Raw genomic sequence first — 15281 nt, 5'->3', positions numbered from 1 at the left:
ATCTGCAACTCACTAGCTCCATTCAATAACATAATCTAAATCTATTACCAGTGGAGCTGAATACAGGGTTCATTGTAAGAATAAGCGGGAATGTATTGTGGAATCAAGAAATCAAATGGGGATATATACAACAGCAAAGTATCAGATGTTTGATCAAGGAGAGATTAACCGATAGATTTACCTTTCGCCCAGCAGGCAAATGCATTGCCAGAGGTGCCAGGGACACAAAGGACCAGAACCTCTCAGGTAGCCGTCGTGTCCCGGGAGCAGTCAGCATTTGGAGCGGTGCAATTCGCTTCTGTGCCCCTGTGTTAGGGAGGGGGAAATCCCATTCGGATTCCTGCTCCTGGTTAGAATATCCATTGGCCCAGAAATTCGGGTCGGGGGTTTCCCGCGGGTGTAAGCCCCCGACCTGCACTTACCTAGCGCGTCGGCCGTTGAGATGTGGGCCCCCGTGTAATTCTGATCCTGGACCTACTCCAGCTGCCGGCGCGCAGTGCTTGCATATCCCAGGGGCGCAGTTAGTTTGAAGCATCCCCTGGGATCACGTGGGCCACGGGGATCCAATGGGAGCAGGGACTGCTCCATTCATAAGATTGACAGGAAGACCTGTCAAAAGTTATGATTAATACGGCCCCAAAACAGCACTAAAGCTTAAAATACATTTTTAAAAAGTCACATTTTTAAATAAACTAAATTACATGAAATAACTATTTTAAACAATTATCCATCCAGATCAGGGATTTTATCCTCTTTGAATTTGATTAGTTTATTTATTATATATCCCCTCTTTTATTTTAAATGCACTTACCTCATTACTAATCTCATCATCAAATGTAATGTTCTATCTCCTTGGTAAATACTGAAGCAAAATAACTATTTAGTGTTTCTGCCATCTCTCTATCATTACCTGTGGCATCATCCTGTCTATCGCTTTATAGCCCTATTCCCATCCGAGCCTTCCTTTTTTATTGATCTGCCTGCAAAATATTTTACTATTTTGGTTTATATTCTTGATAATTTAAGTTCATAGTTTCTCTTTGCTTATCGATTTTTTGTAAATTCTCTCCTAATCTCTTCATATTCACCCTTATCGTGCACTCCCCTGCTGTCTATCAACTTAATGAATGCTTCTTGATAATTTAAGTTCATAGTTCCTCTTTGCTTTTCTATTTTTTTGTAAATTCTCTCCTAATCTCTTCATATTCACCCTTATCATGCACTCCCCTGCTGTCTATGAACTTAATGAATGCTTCTTTCCTTATTCTCAATAGTTCCCTTATGGCTTGTTTCATCCAGGGTGTCTCATTAGTGTTTGGCTTTTTCTTTCCGTTTCACAGAATATATAGTTCCTACTCCCCGTTGAACACTGTTTTAAATGTTTCCCATTGTCTGTCTACTTCGTTAATTGCCAATATTGTTGCCCATTTCATTTTCCCAAGTTCTATTCTCTGCTCGTCAAGTTCTGCTATTCTGCAATCAATGAACCTGGTTTTCGTCATACGTATGTCCTTCTCAATTATCATCTAAAAGCGTATTACATTATGGTCGCTATTGCCCAGATGTTTCCCTAATTTTCCTTCACTTATCTGCTCTGGTTGATTCCCCATTACTAGATTAATAGCGAATGGTAGGACACTGAGTAGTGTAGATGAACAAAGGGACCTTAGATTACATGTCCACAGATCCATGAAGGTTGCAGGCCAAGTCGATAAGGTTTTTAAGAAGGCATACAGAAAGCGTGCCTTTATTAGCCTTGGCAAAGAATACAAGAGCAGGGGGGTTATGCTTCAACTGTATAAAATAATTGATAGGCCTCAGCTAGACTACTGCGTGCAGTTCTGGTCAACACATTACAGGAAAGATGTGATTGCACTAGAGACGGTACAGACGAGATTTACAAGGAAGTTGCCGGGTGTAGAAAATCTTAGCTATGAGGAAAGACTGGATAGGCTGGCTCTATTTTTTTTGGAGCAGAGGAGGATGAGGGAAGACTTTATTATGGTCTATAAAATTATGAGGGGCATAGATAAAGTAGATAGAAAGGACCTAGTTCCATTAGCAGAGAGGTCGAAAACCAAAGGGCACAGATTTAAAGTAATTGGGGGACGGTTTAGAGGGGATTTGAGGGGAAATCTCTTAACACAGAGGTTTGTGGGGGTCTGGAAGTCACTAAATGAAAGTGTGGCAGAGGTATGAACCCTGGCACATTTAAAATGTACCTGGATGTGCACTTGGGGTGCTCTAACCTGCACGGCTACGGAGCAAGAGCTGGGAGGTGGGATTAGACTGGAGAGCTCGTTGTTGGCCAGCGCAGACATAATGGGCCGAAATGGCCTCCTTCCATGTTGTAACTTTCTAGGATTCATTGATTCTAGAATACTCCCAGCTGGGCTTCTTGCAATGCAGTTACATGGAAACAAAGAAACATAGAAGGCAGGAGCAGGATTAGGCCATTCGGCCCCTCGAGCCTGCTCTGCCATTTAATGAGATCATGGCTGATGATCCAAATTCAGTACCCTGTCCCTGCCTTTTCCCCATACCCCTTGATCACTTTAGCCTCAAGAAATATATCCAACTCCTCTTGAATAAATTTAATGAATTGGCCGCAACTGCCTTGTGTGGAAGAGAATTCCACAGGTTCACCACTCTCTGGGTGAAGAAATTCCTCCTCATCTCAGTCCTAAATGGCTTACCCCTTATCCTTAGACTGTGACCCCTGGTTCAGGGCACCCCGCCACCGGGAACATCCTATCTACATCTAGTCTGTCTAGTCCTGTTAGAATTTTATAAGTTTCAATGAGCTCCCCTCTCATTCTTCTAAACTCTGGCGAGTATAAGCCTAATCGAGCCAATCTCCCCTCATACGTCATTCCTGCCATTCCAGGTATCAGTCTGGTGAATCTTCGCTGCACTCTCTCCATGGCAAGAACATCCTTCCTCAGATAAGGCGACCAAAATTGCACACAATACTCAGGGTGTGGTCTCACCAAGGCCCTGCGCAACTGCAGCAAGAATTCCTTGATCCTGTACTAAAATCCACTCGCTACGAAGGCCAGCATACCATTTGGCTTCTTAACCGCCTGCTGCACCTAGATGCTTACCTTCAGCGACTGGTGCACAAGGACACACAGGTTTCGTTGCACTTCCCCTTTTCCCAATATATTGCTAATCTGTCTTCCTGTTTTTGCCACTGAAGCGGATAACCTCGCAATTATTCACATTTTATAGAATTTGCCATGGATCTGCCCAATCACCCAACCAGTTCAATTCGTACTTGAGTTTCTCTGCATCCTCCTCACAGCACACACGCCCACCCAGCTTTGTGTCGTCTGCAAGCCTGGAGATGTAACATCTAGTTCCCTTGTCTAGATCATTTATTTATATTGTGAATAGCTGGGGTCCAAGCACCGAACCCTGCAGAACCCCACTAGTCACTGTCTGCCACTCGGAAAAAGATCTGTTTATTCCAACTCTTTGCTTGGTATCTGCCCACCAGTTCTCTATCAAAGACAGTACTTTAACCCCAATCCCATGTGCTTTAAATTTACACGCTAATCTCTTATGCGGGACATTATCGAAAGCCTTCTGAAAGTCCAAATGCACCACATCCACTGGTTCTCCCTTATCTATTTTACCAGTTACATCCTCAAAATATTCCAGTAGATTAGTCAAGCAGGATTTACCTTTTGTAAATCCATGTTGACTGTGTCCAATCCTGTCACTGTTTTCCAATTGCTCTGCGATTAAATGTTTTATAATGGACTCTAGCATTTTCCACACTACCGATGTCAGGCTTATCAGGCTATAATTCTCCGTTTTCTCTCTAACATCTTTGCTAAATAGTGGGGTTAAAATAGCTATCCTCCAATCCATGGGAACTGTTCCAGAGTATTATAGATTTTGGAAGATGGCCAACAATGCATCTACTATTTCTAGTGCCACTCCCCTAAGTACCCTAGGATGTATATTATCAGGCCCGTAGGATTTTTCGGCCTGCAATCCCGTCAATTTCCCTAACACCTTTTCTCTACAAATACTGATTTAATTCAGTTCCTCCCTCTCATTAAATGCTATGTTCCCCGACCTCTCTGGGAGGTTAATTGTGTCCTCCTTTTGAAGGCAGAACCAAAGTATGTATTTAATTGACCTACCATTTCTTTGTTCACCATTATAAATTCCCCTGATTCTGACTGCAAGGGACCTACGCTTGACTCCACCAATCTTATTCTCTTCACATATCTATAGAAGCTTTTACAGTCAGTTTTTATGTTGCTTGCAAGCTTACTCTCATACCCTATTTTCCCCCTCTTAATTAATCCCTTTGTCCACCTTTGCTGAACCCTAAACTGCACCCACTCCTCAGGTATGTTGCTTTTTCTGGTCAATTTTTATGTCCTCTCCTGGATATTATGCTATCCCTAATTTCCCTTGTTAGCCACGGTTGATTTATTTTTATGCCAAACAGGGTTGAACAAATTCTGTAGTTCATCCATGCAATCTTTGAATGTTTGCCATTGCCTATCCACCGTCAAGCCTTTGAGTAACATTGCCCAATCAATCTTACCCAACTCGCACCTCAGACCATCGTAGTTTCCTTTTTTTAAATTCAGGACCCTACTTCACTCTCCATCTTAATGAAGAATGATATCATATTATGATCGCTCCGACCAAAGGGGCCTCGCACAACTAGATTGCTAATTAATCCTTTCTCATTATATAATGCCCAGTCTAAGATGGTCTGATCTCTAGTTGGTTCCTCGACCTATTGGTCCAGGAAACCATCTCGTATACACTCCAGGAATTCCTACTCCACAGTATTATTACTAATTTGGTTAGCCCAATCTATATGTAGATTAAAGTCACCCATGATAACTGCTATGCCCTTATTGCACACGTCACTACTTTCCCGTTTAATGCCATCCCCAACATCCGCATACTGTTTGGAGGTCTGTATAAAACTCCCACTAACGTTTTCCGCCGCTTGGTATTTCTCAGTTCTACCCATACAGATTCCACATCATTAGAGCTAATATCCTTCCTTTCAATTGTGTTAATCCCCTCTTTAACCAGCAATGCTACCCCACCTACTTTTCCTTATTGCCTATCTTTCCTGAATATTGAATACACCTCGATGTTGAGTTCCCAGCCTTCATCACCCTGTTTCCGTAATCCCAATCATATCATATCCGTTTACCTCTATTTGTGCAGCTAATTCAACCACCTTATTACGAATGCTCCTCGCATTAAGACGCAAGGCCTTCAGGCTTGTTTTTTAACAATCTTACACATTTAAGAATTATTATTTACTGTGTCCATGTTTGATTTATACCCTTGATTTCTCTGACTGCCACCTTTATTTTTCCACTTCTTTTCTTTTGCTTCTATCCTCGTTTCCCTTTCCTCTGTCTCCCTGCTCAGGGTCCCTACCCCCTGCCATTTTGTTTACATCCTCCCCCAGAGCAGCAGCAAACACTCCCCCTAGGGCATCGGTCCTGGTTCTGCCCAGGTGCAAACCGTCCGGTCTGTAATCGTCCCACCTCCCGCAGAACCGGCTCCAATGTCCCAGGAATTTGAATCCCTACTCCTTGCACCATTCCTCTAGCCACGTATTCATCTGAAATGGCCTTCTATTTCTACTCGTACGAGCACGGGGCACTGGGAGCAATCCTGAGATCACTCGCTTTGAGGTGATATTTTTTAATTTACCTCCTAGCTCCCTATATTCAGCTTTTAGGACCTCATACGGGTTTTTACCTATATCTTTGTTACCCATATGCATCAGGACAACTGGCTGTTCACCCTCCACTTCCAAAATGTTCTACAACCGTTCTGAGATCTCCTTGCCCCTTGCACCAGGGAGGCAACATACCATCCTGGAGTCCCGTTTGCGGCCGCAAAAACGCCTATCTATTCCCCTTACAATATAATTCCCTTTTACTATAGCTCTGCCACTCTTTTTCCTCCTGTCCTGTGCAGCAGAAACAACCCACGGTGCCAGCAAGTTGGCTGCTGCTGCCTTCCTCTGATAAGTGATCTCCCTCACCAATATCCGAAGCGGTATATCTGTTTGAGAGGGTGATAGCCACAGGGGACCCCTGCACTATGTGCCTGCACCTACAACTCTGCCTGGTGATCACCCATTCCCTTACTGCCGGTGCTGCCTTTACATGCGGTGTGACCAAATCCCTAAACATGTTATCCAAGATCTCCTCATCATCGTGAATGGTCCAGTATGTATCCACTCACAGCTCTAGCGCTGCAATGTGGTCTGTTATTAGCTGCAGCTGGAAACACTTCCTGCACACATGGTCGTCAGGGACACAGGAACTGTCCCAGATTTCCCACATCGTGCAGGAGGAGCATATCATGTGGCCGAGCACTCCTGCCATGGAGTACCCTTTAATGAATTCAAATTAAATTAAATCAAATCAATTCCACCAATTACAATACAATTAAATGATATACATAAGGGCCTTGGTTTACCAGCAGTCCCTGCTACACTACAGACACCCTAAAGACTAGAAACCACAAGATTTAATTTTGGAAAAAATGAGGAAGAGAGAAATACTCACCAACCAATCACTTACCTGCTTTCTGGTGACGTCACACTTCGATTACTTTTTACTTCTCTCTCTCCGTCCCTTTGAGCTCGGAGATTGGTAAGCCTACCTGCTCCTTGCCTCTTTATATCACCGCCGCCGCCTTGCTCCACTCAGGTACGCTGCCCCCACCGCTGTGGGGCATACCTGCGCCACTCCCACTCTTTAAATCGCCCCCGCTGCCTCGCTCCACTCAGGACCGCCGCTGCCACCGCTGTGGGGCCTACCTGCACCTCTCCCACTCTATATATCCCCGCCGTTGCCTCGCTCCCCTCAAGTCCACTGCCACCGCCAACTTGCCACTTGCCCTTGGATCCCATGGGCTTTTACTTTTTTGAGTCACATGCCATGTGGGACATTTTCAACGGCGTTGTTAATATCTATGTGGACTGCATTAAATGCATTACCCATAATGAAACTCCTCGTTACCTCTGCAAAAAATGCAGTCAGACACGACCTTCCATTAACAAATCCATGCTGATTGTCCTTGATTAATCCATGCCTTTCGAACTGCCGATTTATACTGGCCATCAGAATTCGTCCAGTAATGTTTCCACCACCGAGCTAAGGCTGACTGGCCTGTAATTGGTCAATCCCTTTCTCCCTTTTTAAAAAACTTCATCCGGGTCTTGAGTTTTATCTGCATTGCATGACACTAAACTCCTTAAATAACAACAGAAAATGCTAGAGATATTCAGCAGGCCAGGCAGCATCCGTGGAGAGAGAAACAGAGTTAACGTTTCAGGTCTGGGACACTTCATCAGAACTGGAAAAAGCTGGAAATGTAATAGATATTAAGCAGGTGCAGAGACATTGGGGGGGGGCGGTTTAGGAGGGGAGGAAGGAATTGAAAGAACACTCTGTACTTTTGTAAGAGGCAGGACAGATAAAATGTTGCAAATGTTAATGGCAAAAATCATTCTCTCTTCAGCAGCACCAATGCATTCTATTTCAATGCTGTCTGGTCCACAGTTCCATTTCATCCTTCGACTCATCTGACGCTTCAACAAAAAACATTTTTTTTCCTTTCTGATGTCAAGGATCGCAAGCTTCATCAACTCATGGACACCATAGCCCCCGCGCCAAACTTTCTTCCCCGTTACTTTCCTCTGATCCCATCTCTTCCAAACTCACCCCCTGGCGTGTTTTCACTATCCCCTCTAACCTTCCCCTCTCCGACCACGAACGATCAGTCCTCAGCAAATGCCTGACCTTCATTCCCTTACGCCCCCTTCAGAATGAATTTCGAGCTCGGTACGATGCTGAGCTCTTCTTCCATCGCCTTCCTCTCCATGCCCACTTCTCTGGCCAGGAGACTTCCCCCCCACGGCTGATCCTTTCTCCCGCTTTCTAAATTCTCGTTCTACTTGGACCCCTCCCTTTGGCCACTTACCCTCTCTAGATCTTTTCATTGCTAACTGCCGATGTTACATCGGCTGTCTCCATTTCTCTGCTCCCCTCACTCACTCCTACCTAACTCCTTCTGAACTTGCCTCACTCCATTCTCTCCGATCCAACCCTAACATTATCATTAAACCTGCTGAAAAGGATGATGCTAATGCTGTTTAGCGAACCGAGCTCTACCATGTGGAAGCTGAACGGCAACTCTCCAACACCTCCTCCTACCTCCGCCTGGACCATGACCCCACTAGCAAACATCAAACCATTGTTTCCAAGTGTGTCACTGACTTCATCTCCTGTGGAGATCTTCCCTCCATGGCCGCTAATCTCATAGACTCCCAACCCCACACAGGCCACTTGTACCTCCTTCCCATGATGCGTAAACCAGACTGCGCTGGTAGACCCATCGTTTCAGCCTGTTCTTGCCCCATGGAACTTATCTCTTCCTATCTCAACTCTATTTTTTCTCCCCTTGTCCAGTCTCTTCCAACCTACATTTGGGACTCTTCCGACACCCTCTGTCACTTTAGCAGTTTCCAGTTTCCTGGCCCCAACTATCGCTTTTTCACTATGGACGTCCAATCCCTCTGCACCTCCATCCCCCACCAGGACGGCCTTCTGGCGCTCCGTTTCTTCCTTGAACAGAGGCCCAACCAGTCCCCATCAACTACCACCTTCCTCCACCTGGCTGTACTTGTTCTCACATTGAAGAAATTCTCCTTTGACTTCACTCACTTCCTCCAAATTAAAGGTGTTGCTATGGGAACCCGCTGGGCCCTAGCTATGTCTGCCTGTTCATGGGATATGTGGAACATTCTTTGCTCCAGTCCTACTCAGGTCCCCACCCTCACCACTTTTTCTGGTACTTCGGTGACTGTATTGGTGCCGTTTCCTGCTCTCGCCCTGAACTAGATAAGTCCATTTACTTTACTTCCTATTTCCACCCTTCTGTCACCTTCACATGGTCCATCTCTGACTCTTCCCTTCCCTTCCTTGACTTCTCTGTCTCCATTTCTGGCGATCAGCTTTCAACAAACATCCACTACAAGCCCAACGACTCCCACAGCTACCTGGACTACACTTCCTCCCACCCTGCCTCCTGTAAGGACTCTATTCCATTCTTCCAGTTTCTCCGTCTCCACCGCATCGGTTCTGCCGATGCCACCTTCCATACTAGTGCTTCTGACATATCTTCCTTTTTCCTCAACCGAGGATTCCCCTCTACCGTGGTTGACACCGCCCTTGACCGTGCCCGTTCAACTTCCCGCACTTCTGCTCTCACCCCTTCACCTCCCTCCCAGAACCACGATAGGGTTCCCTTTGTCCTCAACTTTCACCCCACCAGCCTCTACATTCAACCGATCATCCTCCGCCATTTCTGCCACCTCCAACGTGAACCCACCACCAAACACATCTTCCCATCACCTCCCCTTTCAGCATTCCGAAGGGACCGCTCCCTCCGCAACACACTGGTCCACACATCAATCAACCCCAACAGCACATCTCCTTCACCTGGCACCTTCCCGTGCAAGCGCAGGAGATGCAACACATGCCCTTTTACCTCCTCCCTTCCCACTGTCCAGGGCCTCAAACACCCCCTCCAGGTGAAACAGCGATTTACTTGTACTTCCTGCAATGTAGTATACTGTATTCACTGCTCCCGATGCGGTCTCCTCTACATTGGGGAGACCAAACGCAGATTGGGCGACCGCTTTGTGGATGACCTCCGTTCAGTCCGTAAGGTTGACCCTGAGCTTCCGGTCGCCTGTCACATTAATTCACCGCTTCACTCCCACTTTGATCTCTCTGTCCTCGGCCTATTGCATTGTTTCAAATAACCTCAATGTAAGCTCGAGGAACAGCACCTCATCTTTCGATTGGGCACTTTGCATCCTGCCGGGCTCAACATTGAGTTCAACAATTTCAGCTAATTCTCCCTGCCCCCATTTTTCATGCAGTATGATATTTGCCATTCCGATTTGCATAATGTTATCTTTCCTGCCTCTTACAATTCCTTCCTCCCCTCCTAACAGCCCCCCCCCCGCGTCTCTGCACCTGCTTAATATCTGTTACATCTCCAGCTTTTTCCAGTTCTGATGAATGGTCCCAGACATGAAACGTTAACTCTGTCTCTCTTTCCACGGATGCTGCCTGGCCTGCTGAGTATTTCCAGCATTTTCTGTTGTTATTTCAGATTTCCAGCATCTGCAGTATTTTGCTATTATACTAAACTCCTTAATAGTTCCTCTCTCACTATGTATCTCCTCTAATATTTTACACTCTACCTCCTTAACAACAATGTGTGCCTTACCCCAGTGCTGTGAAGACAGATGTAAATTGTTTATTAAGATCTATACCCACGTCTTCTGCCTTCACACACATGTTAGCTTTATGGTCCCTAATATGCCATACTCTTGCTTTAGTTATCCTCTTGCTCTTAATGTATTTATAAAACATCTTTGGGTTTTCCTTGATATTGCGTGCCATTTTTTATGACCTTTCTTTGCCTTCCTAATTGCCTTTTTAATTTCAATCAGGCACTTTCAAAAGTCCTCTAAGCTTTCTGTAGTATTGAGCTCTCTGTGTCTGACAAAGGATTCCCTTTTGTTCCTTCTCATATCCTGTATGCATCTTGACATCCAGGGGGCTCTAGATTTGAAAATCCCACCCTTTTCTTTCTGGGAACATATTTGCTCTGAACCCTCGCTATATCCTCCTTGAATGCCTCCCACTGCAAAGACACTCATTTCCCATCAAGCAGCTGCTTCCAGTCCACTTTTGCTAAATCACTCCTCAGCTGAGTAAAATTGGCCTTTTCCCAATTGAGAACTTTTACACCTGGTCTATCTTTGTCCTTTTCCATAAGGGGAGAATTAATATCAATCTTCCAAATCATGATCTGTTTGATAGAGTAAGTAAGTCTATTTCTAGTGGCAGAATCGTCAGTAACCAGAGGACACAAATTTAAGGTAACTGGCAAAAGAAAGAGAGGAGAGATGGAGGATTTTCTTTATGCAGTGAGTTGTTGTGATCTGGAATGCTCTGTCAGAGAACGTGGTGGAAAAAGATTCAAAAGCAACTTTCGAAATACAATTGGATAATTAGTTGAATGGGAAATATTTACAGGGCACTGGCAAAATATTAGAACTAATTAAATAGCTCTTTCAAAGAGACAGCACGGACACGATGGATCGAATGGTCTCATTCTGTGCTGTACCATTCCATGATTCTATGAGCAAGAGACAGAGAGAGAGAGAAAAGAGGTAAGGAGAGAAAGTAAAATAGAGATTGACAGACTGGGAGAGGTACAGAGGGACATAAATTAGCTTTAAAAGGGGAATTGAATAAATACTTGAAGGGGAGCAATATGCAGGACTATGGGAATAATTGGAGTGGTGAGCCCATGATGGATTTGATCAAAAGGATGAGAATATTATAATGGAGGTGTTGCCGGATCGGGAGCCAACGTCAGTGATCATAGTAGCGATGGCTGAATGTGACTTGGTGCCTGTTCGGATATGGGTAGCATTTGGACTCCAGTTTATGGAGGCTTGTAACGGGGAGGCCCACCAGGAGAGCATAGGATTAGTCGAGCCTGGATTTAACGAAGGCACGGATGAGGGTTTATGCAGCAGAAGGGCTGAGGTGGTCGATATAATGGAGGTGCTAGTAGGCAGGCCTGGTGGTACACAGGATACGAGGTCGGAACCGAGCTCAGGGTCAACGAGAACGCCGAGGTTGCGAAAATCTGGTTCAGCCTCTGACGTTGGCCAGAGAGTGGGTCTGAGTGGCTAGATAGGGAATGGATTTTGTGACGACGACATAAGAAATGGTTTTGGTTTTCCCAAGATTTAAAGGACAAGCACAATAATGCAGTGGTAAATGGTTACCAGATCTAACTGCTGGATACAGAGACTTACCAGGAACAACATCCGCAGCAAGGAGGTGAGAGTAAATCAGAAGAACAGTAATACAGTAAAACATGGTTAATAGAACAGACGGATAGAGAGACTTACCAGGAACACCCACAGCAGCAAGGATAGGATAATAAATAACAACACAGCAATACAATAAAACATGGTTAATTGAATAGTTGGTTAGAGAAGCTTACCAGGAACACCAAACGCAGCAAGGAGAGGATAGTAAAAGTGTTGAATAATCACAAGTGCTTCATAGATCCGGCTTTGTAACTGTGGTGTATCATAATTTGCATCAATATATTCCATCTCCCCGATGAAAGCCCTACCCATTGTTGTAACATTCCAATCTACTGTTGTTAGATTCTGATCCATTGTTTTAACATTCCAATCTACTCTTCTCATATTCTGACTCCCTCTCTGTGGAGCAGTGCGCTGATCCCTGTCAGTGCCGGAGTTGATGCTCGCATTGACACTATGGGATAACACATTGAATGGTGTCCCTTTTAATAGAAGAGGGAAACACTGCACTGATACAATTAGAGTACCCAGAGACTGACACTAATTACAGTCAGTTAACCTGTGCAGACTGACATTAATTACTGTCACCGAACAAACAGCTTCAGTTAACCCATTTCATATCTGCACTTTTTGTACCACAGAAAATTAGAACCTTTACCCAGACCATATGAGGGTTTGTGAGGGAAGGAATGGTAGAATATTGCCGGCTCTGGCCACAATCTTTCAAACCTCCTTGGATATGTGAGTGTTGCCAGAGGACTGGAGCATTGCAAATGTCACACCATGTTTAATAAAAAGTGAGGGATAAACCCTGTAACTGCAGGCCGTTCAGCCTAATGTCGGTGGTGCAGAAACTACAAGAGGCCATATTACAGGCTAAAATTATCTGTCACTTGGAAAAACATGGATTAATAAAAGACAACCAGCACAGCTTGTTTTAATGTCTCAATGTGTCTGCCAATCCTGATTGAGTGCTTTGATGAGGTAACGGAGAGGTTTGATGGTAGTTGTGCATCTGGACTTTCAAAAGGCGTTTAATGAAGTGCCACATAATAGACTTGATAGAGATTTCCAAAATGATTCTCAGCATAACAAAAATGGTGGGGGACTAAGATGCTATTGAGGGTGAGGAACTTAATATAATTAATATAAGTGGAGAAAAAATAACAGAGAAACTAATGGGACTAAAGGCTGACAAATCCCCTGGACCTGAAGGCCTAAATCCTAGGGATCTAAAAGAGGTGCCTGAAGAGATCGTGGATGCATTATTTTTGATCTTCCAAATTTCCCTAAATTCCAGAATGGTCCCAGCGGATTGGAAGGTCACAAATATAACACCGCTATTTAAAAATGGAAGGAGTGAAAAATCAGGGAACTACAGGCCAGTTCGTCTGGCATCAGTCGTCGGCAGATTATTGGAATCCATTGACAAGGAAGTGGTTTCAGGTCACTTAGAAAATCATAAGGTGATTAGGCAGAGTCAGCCTTTTTTGTGAAAGGGAAATCGTGCTTGACAATTTTATTAGAGTTTTTTGAGGATGTAATTAGTAGGGTAATTAAAGAGGAATACGTATATGTAGTATGTTTGGATTTCCAAAAGACATTCGATAAGGAGCCAGAAAAAAACTTACGACACAAGATTAGGGCTCATAGGGTTGGGGGTAATATATTATCATGGAGGGAAGATTGGTGAATGGACAGAAAACAGAGAGTGGGGATAAATGGACCTTTTTCAGGTTGGCAGGTACTGTAGTGCCAAATGGATCAGTGTTGGGGCCTCAGCTATTTACAATCTATATTAATGACCTCGATGACTCGACCAAGTGTAATGTATCGAAGTTTGCAAATGATACAAAGCTGGGTGGGACAGAAAGCTGTGAGGGGAACACAACGAGTCTGCAAAGGGATATAGCTAGTCTAAGTGAGTGGGCAGTAAGGTGGCAGATGGAGTATATTGCAGGGAAATGTGAGGTTATTCACTTTGGAAGGAAGAATAGAAAGGCAGAATATCTTTTAAATAGTGAGAAATTTTAATTGTTTGTGTTCAGAGAGATTTTGGTGTCTTCACGCAAGAAATACAGATAGCTAGCATGCAGGTACAGCAAGCAATAAGGAAGGCAAATTGTATGTTGGCCTTTATTGTAAGTGGGTTGGAATATAAGAGTAAGGAAGTCTTGATACAATTGTACAGGGCCTTGGTGAGACCACACCTTTAGTACTGTGCACAGTTCTGATCTCCTTATCTAAGGATGGATATATTTGCCGTGGAAGCGGTGCAGCGAAGGTTCACTAGGTTGATTCCTGAGATGAAAGGGCTGTCCAATGATGAGAGGTTGTGTAGAATGGGCCTATTGCAATGTGCTGTTGCATTTCAACTGACTATGATATTGCAAGGTGATATTCCACTGCAATGTTCTATTGCATTGCAAATTACTATTATAGTGCAAAGTGATATTCCACTGCAAAGTTCGACTGCATTGCAAATCATGATCATATTACAAAGTGATATTCCATTACAATGTCCTATTGCATTGCAAATGAATATTATATTGCAAAGCGATATTCCATTGCAATGTCCTATTGCATTGCAAATGACTATTATATTGCAAAGTGATATACCATTGCAATATCCTACAGCATTGCAAATCATTAATATATTTCAAAGCGATTTCGTTTGCAATGTTCTATTGCTTTGCAAATGATGATCATATTGAAGGCAATATTCCATTGTAAAGCGCTATTATATTGCAAATGACTATTATATTGCAAAGTGATATTCCATTGCAATGTTCTAATGCATTGCAAGTGGCTAGCATACTGCAAGGCAAAATTCCATTGCAATGTGCTGTGGCATTGCATCTGACTACTATATTGCAAGGTGATATTCCATTGCAATGTGCTATTGTATTGTAAATGACCACTAATTTGCAAGGTAATAGTTCACTATAATGTCCTATTGCATTGCAAATGACTATTATATTGCAAAGTAATATTCCATTGCAATGAAGAATTGCATTGCAAATGACTTTTATATTGCAAAGTGATATTACTCTGCAATTTTGTTTTACATTGCAGGTTACTAATATATTGCAAAGTGATATTCCATTGCAAAATGCTACTGCACTGAAAATGACTACTATATTGCAAAGCGATGTTCCATTGCAAAGAACTATTGCATTGCAAATGCCGATCATATTGCAAACTGATATTCCATTCCAATGTTGCAATGCATTGCAATTAGTGTTATATTGCCAAGTTATATTCCATTACAATGTAATGTTGCATTGCACATGGCGATTATATTGCAAACTGATATTCTAGTGCAATGTTCCATTGCATT

General features: G+C 43.7%; 1 pseudogene; it reads right to left on the bottom strand.

Annotated features, from left to right (window-relative positions):
- Positions 1–5356: 5356 nt before the first annotated feature.
- On the bottom strand, positions 5357–6392 carry LOC147086887 (uncharacterized; annotated as a pseudogene).
- Between the last annotated feature and the right edge of the window lie 8889 nt (positions 6393–15281).

Source organism: Somniosus microcephalus, unplaced genomic scaffold (assembly GCF_052327205.1).
Source record: "Somniosus microcephalus isolate GS21.2 unplaced genomic scaffold, FLI_Smic_1.0 unresolved_chr7, whole genome shotgun sequence".
Lineage (NCBI taxonomy): Eukaryota > Metazoa > Chordata > Chondrichthyes > Squaliformes > Somniosidae > Somniosus > Somniosus microcephalus.
Note: the sequence above shows the minus strand (reverse complement) of the source record. Positions and strands in the feature narration are given on the sequence as shown.